Source organism: Benincasa hispida, chromosome 1 (assembly GCF_027475165.1).
Source record: "Benincasa hispida cultivar pf3 chromosome 1, pf3_genome.v1.1, whole genome shotgun sequence".
Lineage (NCBI taxonomy): Eukaryota > Viridiplantae > Streptophyta > Magnoliopsida > Cucurbitales > Cucurbitaceae > Benincasa > Benincasa hispida.
The window spans coordinates 88269850-88277725 of NC_143478.1; the positions used below are offsets into that span (position 1 = coordinate 88269850).

At 37.7% G+C, this 7876-nt stretch overlaps 1 non-coding gene across 1 annotated transcript; it reads left to right on the top strand.

Annotated features, from left to right (window-relative positions):
* Positions 1-1335: 1335 nt before the first annotated feature.
* On the top strand, positions 1336-1442 carry LOC120070468 (small nucleolar RNA R71). Its single transcript, XR_005479963.1, has one exon. It is a non-coding gene; the product is annotated as a small nucleolar RNA R71 (small nucleolar RNA).
* The last annotated feature ends 6434 nt before the right edge of the window (positions 1443-7876 follow it).

Here is a 7876-nt window from a genome sequence, read left to right on the forward strand (position 1 = left end):
TAAATTGACAGACGATAACGAACATTCAGCTTTTTAGTGACAAATATTCGGCGCATCAGTCAGGAATTAAAGCAGTCCCATTTGTGCAATTATAAGAGAGAAACCGACTTTCACCCTGGATGTTCTACCAAGGGCATCCTTCAGAAGGGGGGTTGACCATTCTTTAGTTCGAAGTTTCATACGTCCTTGTTCATAGTTTTCTTTCGTTTTAAGGCGGACGCAAGAGAGGAGGTTATGCCGATAGATCGTTCCCGTAAGCTTGGGAGCACCGGAAGCTTCAAGGACAGAGAGAGGGCCGACGCCTGCAGAAGCGAGAAGATCTTTAGAACCGAATAGAGATTACAGTGTAAAAGCCTCGGTCAGCAAGGAATTGCTACCAGGCTCTCTACCTTTAATTTCCATTGTTATTTTATACTCCACTCATTTATTGAAATGGAATCTACTTCTCTATATCTGTTCACTCTCTGTTATTTACGCATGAGTAGCTAAATCAGTTGAATGGGTTGAGAAGCAGTTAGCTAGCACAACTAGGAAATCTTCATGCTATGCGATTATCTTGTATTATGTATGCTTCATTCGTCCATTAGAGATACTCAGGAGGGTAGTCTAAGGACAGGATCTAGGCTTGGGAAGGTCAGGTTAGAATCTAGGCTCGGAAGAGTCAGATTAGAACGCATAATCAAGAGATAAGAACTTAGGAATATGCACTATTTATTATCAACGCATCGCATGCATCCTAGAGATAGGATATGATTGTATACGGTCACCTTGCTTTTATGCATTTTGCATCATCGCATAGGACAAGAGAAGAGACTTAGGGATAAGCTCTATGGACACTTTTGCATTCAACACATGCGTTCTAGACTTAGGAGCATCGCATTTGCATTGGAAAATGACTTGCTGTGCATGGTTGTAGCATGATCGCATAGTCTGACGCATTCCCAAGTAACGCTAGCTAAAGATCTTCTCAACTCGTTCATCGCATACTCAGTGCATTTATCACACAACTGACTTTTCTCAAATCCGCTGCATTTGTTTATTTTCTCATTAATGCAATCAACAACAAACCCCCAATTAATTGAGTTACCAGTTACCACACAGTTTTCATAAAAATTACCAATGCAATCTATTTTCACAAGTCCCTGAGTTCGACCTTGGACTTACTAGGAAACTTAATGGAATTTACACTTGGATTCTGCTGAGGAAACTTGAGTGCACAACGCAATTTCACCATCGCATATCATCCATAATTTCACTTCATAAAAATAAGCATCAGCCGTCTGCGAAGCAGGGTTTAATCCTTGGTAGAAAATCTCCATCTGTAAGTAGTCTGGTAAGCCATTATGTGGGCAATCTCTTACTAGCCTTTTAAACCTCGCCCAGGCATCACTGAGCGATTCGTTAATTTCCTGTTTAAAATTTGTAATTAACTTCCTCTTTCTTCCATTCTTCATTGGAGGAAAGTATTTCTTCATGAACTTTTTCACTACTTGTTCCCACGATGTTATCTCTCCTAGTTCGAGAGAATAAGCCCATTTTCTTGCTTGATCGCATAAGGAAAATGGGAACAACATTAGTCAAACCTCCTCAGTAGAGATATTTGGGAACACAAAAGTGTTGCAGATTTCGATAGAACTTCGAAGATGGGCGTGTGAATCCTCACCACGCCTTCCACCAAATTGTCCGGCCATTTGAATCATCTGCAACATAACCGGTTTCATTTCAAACCTCGATCCATCCAGTGCTGACCTCATGATTCCCAGGGAGAAATCATATAGATTGGGCGACGCATAGTTCCAAATAGGTCTATTGCAGTCATTCGCCAGAAGGATGGGGTTGGCCATTATATTATTTGCATCTGCGACCCTCTCTTCTAGTTATTCCGCCATTCTTGGAGTTCTGTCTTGTTGTTGTTAGCAGCTGTCTGTCAATCTTCATCGGAACGTTCTTTCAATCTCTAGATCGTAATTCGCCAGAGATTGGAAGCTGCAAAGAAAATAAAAAAATTACCTTTAGCACAATGGCCGAAGTCCCCAACAACGACGCCAAAAACTTGATGCATGTTGTTATGTGATGAAATAATGGTAAAAATGCATTGGTGGAAAATGCGTTGTACAAGCAAGTTTTCTCAACAAGATCCAAGTATAAACCCTACTGAGTTGCCTGGTAAGCCCATGTTTGAACTCAGGGACTAAGAAAAACAATATGCAATGATAATTTTTAGATCACTTTGCGGTAACAAATAAATCAAGTGGTTGGCTAATTTATTGTTTACAGTATAAAGTGTATGTGGTAGAGTTGAGAAAAGCGTTAATAATACGAACGATGTGATGAGTATGTATGGGAACGGGTTGAGAAGGGGTTTAGCTAACACTTCCTAGGATTGCGTTCATGTTATGCAGTCATGCTACATACATACAACCGTAAATCATCTCTCAATGCAAATGCTACAGCTTCTAGTTTTAGAACGCATGTGATATATGAAATGATGTCTATAGGACTTACATATAAGCCTCTATTCTTGTCTATGTGATGATGATTGACACACACACATACATGGCGACCACATACTACCATAACCTATCTCTAGGGTGCATGCGATGCATGTTGACAAACAGAGCTTATCTCCAAGTTTCTATCTCTTGCTTATGAAGATTTAATCTTACTCTCTCGAGTCTAGATTCTAACCAAGCTCTCTCAAGTCTTAGGTTCTTTCTTTAGACTCTCTCTTGAGTAGCTCTAAAGGGGTGATGGACACAACATAAGAAAAGATGATCGCATGCAATGAAGATCCTAGGTCATGTTAGCTAAGTACTTCTCAACCCATTCGATAGTTTTAGCTACTCATGCATATTTTAAGAAGAGTGAACAGATATAGAAAAGCAAGTTCCATTATATATATATATAATCAAAGTAAAAAAAAAAATGACAATGCGGAATAAGAATAAAGAGTCTGTTAGCAATTTCTTGCTTCCCAAGGCTTTTACACTATTCTTCTTCTACTCTGCTCAAAAGATATTCTTGCTCTCGCAAGAGTCGACCGTTTCTCTATTTTTCCACGCTCCTTGGCACTCTCTCGAGCTGACTAGGACGATCTTTTGGCATCTTTCCTTTCTCTCACTTCCACCTTTTAAGTATGAGAAAAACTAAGAACAAGGCTAACTATCGTCTATATGGTGAACTCTAAAACTGGGCGAACTCCTCCGATGAAGGTGATATTTGGTATTTATAAAGCTTCAGGGTGAGAAGCTTCTTCTCTCTTATGATTGCACTGATGGGATGGCATTAATTCTCTATCTGATGCGCTAGATAATTGTCACCGAAAAGTTGAGTGTACTTGCTATAATATGTCTTTAACGGCTTGTCAACTTAATTCACCGTCATCAGCTTTCTATCCCATCGTGATTTATTAAGCTTTCACCCAGATGCGCCCACTTTGATGCACCGACTCTATGCGGCTACCTTTCTTGAGTAGATTTTCCGCGAGCGCAAATGATCGCATAGGCTTGCGACCGTAATCTCTTAATGCGCTCGAACGTTAATTTCTTTGGATCGCATTTTCGCCTTGCGTCAGCCCATTTTCCTGCACAAAAATGCCTAAGTTAACTATTTTAATGGGATGGACGCATGCGATCGTAATGTTGTGAACTTAATGCTTTTTGACGCAACATTGTATATTTTTACCATCGCAATCCTGCATTGTTTTATGACTTTGTGCTGTAATAACGTGCATTTTTGCCCGTTATCATACCCCCACTCCTCATGTCATAACATGTAAGAATTAGGATCACATCGTTTGTAGAATTTTACAACTCTTTGTAACAACTACAGAGTAGATCGCATCCAATAGTGTTACTAGAATTAGGCACCCAACCATATTCATATACTATAGATCATTTTAACTATTTACTTGAACCTGATCCACTTTTATGTCTCCACATAAAGTTCAAGTACTCATGTAATAGTCATACGTCTTTTAGGTTTATTGGATTTCTAATAAGCAATACATATTTCAATAACAACTTATTAAATTTTCAGAATAAGTTTTATTGTTTATAAAGCACGAGTTTTAGGACATAAAATCCAACAAAACATTGTAGGTGACCTTCAAACACTGTAGCCATGAGGGCCTTCATAAATGGGTCAGCAACATTGTGCTCTGAAAGTATCTTCGTGACAATCATGTCCCCTCGATGCACAATCTTTCGGATGAGATGATACTTCCACTTTATGTGTTTGCCGCGCTTATGACTCGTAGGCTCTTGTGAATTAGCCACAACACCACAATTATCACAATAAAGTGTGATGGGCTTTGACATATCTTGAACAACTTCCAGATCAGTCAAGAATTTCCTAAGCCAAACGACTTCCTTAGCAGCTTCATAAGATGCTACATATGTAGCCTCCATGGTGGAGTCAGCGATGCACCCCCGCTTGGTGCTTCGCCATACTACTGCTCCTCTGTTAAGAGTGACCACTGATCCTGATTTGGATTTCCTAGAATCCCTATGAGTCTGAAAATCAGTGTCTGTGTATCTCGTAACGATCAAATCCTTAGAACCATACACAAGCATAGTCAATCTTCTCTGTAGATACTTGAAGATGTTCTTAACAGTTTTCCAGTGATTTAATCCTGGATTAGATCGATATCTACTGACTATCCTCACTGCATAGTAGATGTCAAGTCTAGTACATAACATCACATACATCAAACTGCCCACGACAGATGCATAGCGGATTCGTCTCATATCCTTAACCTGTTGAGGTATCTTAGGACACTATTCCTTAGATAAAGTAACTCCGTGCGTGAAAGGCAATAAGCCCCTCTTGGAGTTCTGCATCGAATACTTGACAAGTATCTTATCAATATACGATGCCTGAGACAGTGCTAGCATTTTGTTATTTCGATCTCAAAAGATCTGAATACCCAGAACAAACTGAGCCTTTCCCAAATCTTTCATTTGGAATTGGGTCACTAGCTAGTTCTTAACTGTAGTCAGTAAACCTACATCATTCCCAATGAGTAGGATATCATCTACATACCACACTAGAAAAACACTAAACTATTGATGATATTCTTGTATACACAAGATCCATCAACATTTTGATCAAAGCTATAAAATTTGATCGCGGTATCAAAACTTATGTTCCAAGATCGAGATGCTTGTTTTAGTCCATAAATAGATTGATTAAGCTTGCAAACCTTTTATGAATCTTTTAGAACACTATAGTCTTTAAAACGCATGCATATTATGAATCTTTCAAAACATAGCTTACTAAAACATATCATGCTTTAAAATCATACATATTATGAATCTTTCATAACATAGCTTTAAGCTTAGCATTTTTAGAAACTTAGCTATAGTCTTTAGAACGCATGCTTCAACATAGAATACTTTAATCATAAATAAGACTAACATATCACCTTGGCATGTGATAGAACAAGTACATACTTGAGGAAAATGCTAAGCAATCTCATGAAACTTAATTGCTTGAAAACATATAAACTTATCAACAATTATCATTGACATCGCATGGTTTATCATTCTTCATAGTTCTTGCTAATGCAGAACCAACTCAATGCATAACATTCTTCATTAACAAGTTTTACTAAAACTTGAGTTAATCTCCTATGATGTGGCTTCTTTGTCCATCACCTTCCTAGTTCAATTGGCGCTACATGTACGTAGCTAGGATCCTATCATCAACCATCTCTAAGCTCGGTTACCACTTCGAGGTATTGAGCTAAACATACTTTACTAGGAGTCCTTCACATAAATATCACGCTTGGCTTTTTCTTATAGACTCAGCTTTCCTTAATAGCATGTGCTAACCACCTAGGCTTTGTCTAGGGCAACATACTTCATAAGCACTATACATTAATCACTTAAGAACATCATGCCTGGACCATACCTATCCATACTTTATAAGTTTTAATCTATTAAGCATTCATAAACATCAGTAAAGTAAATAGCTTGTAAATATTTGAGGTTGGCTATCAATAAGTAAATTTCATTAAAGCATGACTCGCTACATCATTCATAAACATTTGTAAACATTAGAGTCACTCACAGTCTTTGGGAAATCCTTTTAAGATTTTCGAGCTTCTCCTACTAATGTCAACCCTGTGAACATATCGAAATACTTTAGTTACTAGCCTTGATCTCCCTTTTTAGACTCACTTTTAGAATTAAGCTCACGTTTATTCCTTTCACATTCGATTCCTCGTAACTTACTTTACGACATCCAGTACTTAGTCCAATTTAAAAGGGCCTAAACTTCAGCTGGTCCTCTTATTTCTAATGCCCATACCCAATACTTAGTAGGATTTTTGGGGTGCCACCACGTTTAGCAAGTAGTTGCCTGTTCGCCCAACAAATTTCAGATTCAACTTCTAATGTCAATAACTCGAAATCCAGAACTCATTTTAAGAAAATTTATTTTTCAAACATGCTCAAAATTGTATTAACAACATTACCTCAAAATTTCAGCATAAAACTCTTTGTGGTTTGATCTAGAGCTTTACATCTTCCTCAATGGCCCTAAACCGCTAAGCTGTCTGCTTGTTCAACACTTTGTAGGTTTAGCTTCCAAAATATGTAACTCAAACCCCAAACCTGATCTTGCAAAAGTTCCTTTTACAAACTTACTCATAAAGGTGATAACAATATTACATTAAATTTTCAGCTTGAAATTCCATGTGGTTCTACTTGGATCTTGATTTCTTCTTCGACGGCCCAGATTCGCCCAAAAATGGTACCCATCGTTAATTCCTTCATTATTTTGCCTTCTTTCGGTGAGACTTCCTTTAAATGGCTTGACTTCAGAAACTAGACTCTCAAAGCTTTCCAACGGTACCAAGATCGCTTGATTTTCCCGAAGGAATCATCCAAAATGACCTCTTGAAGTTTCCTCTTTCCATTTTATACAACCGCCCAACCTTCTACATGAAATCTCCTTAATAACTCATTAGTGGAGATTAAGGGCCAAGATTAAGCCAACTATTCGGATTACTTAGGTATAAAGCTGAACGCTTCATGCAAAAATCGATACTCAAAGGAAAACTCGATGGCATCTTAGCAAATACTCGATGGAAAATTCAATGGCATTCTGGAAAATACTCGATGGATAAACTCGATGCTCGATGGGATAGTTGATGCTCGATGGCTTGCTCAATGCACAATCATTCCTCTAACACACACACTCGATGCTTGATCCTTCCTCGATCGAATATACTCGATGCTCGATGGAATTTATTCTATGCCTGCCTTGTGCTTACTCGATGTTCAACCACCATTTCCATAACCAACATTTAGCCAAAATTTCTTTTTGCAAGGCTAGCTTATTAAACACCCAAGAGTCAAGTTTCTCATACTTAAACGTTTCCCTCTTCATTTCCTTAAATTTAAACATACTTAATTGAGGTAATTAAAACTCGGGTTTTACAGATAACGTTGGGAGAAATCTTTCGTTTCTTATTTTGAGTTTCGGCTGTTTTAAACACCTCTATATGTAAAATAACTTTTTACTTAGTTGGTTTTAACACATACAAGTTATTTTCAGATGTAGCAGAACATATTTGAACATCTCTTGAACTAATGAACACTTCATTTATATCAGTACATATGTTCTAATAAATAGGAGTCATAAATTAATTTCCTTTTCATTTTAGGTACATAATACACATTTTCTAACAAAATGTAAGATTCTCCAAAAACTAACTTGATATCTCCCATTACTTCAGCGAAATGACTTCACCTATTCCCACCTTAAAAGTCATCTTGTTTTTGTTAACTGCTTCTAGGAACTAGTTTCCTAAATGAAGATGAAAATATGATTAGCGATGCATGAATCCAGTATCTAGGTCAATTGAGAA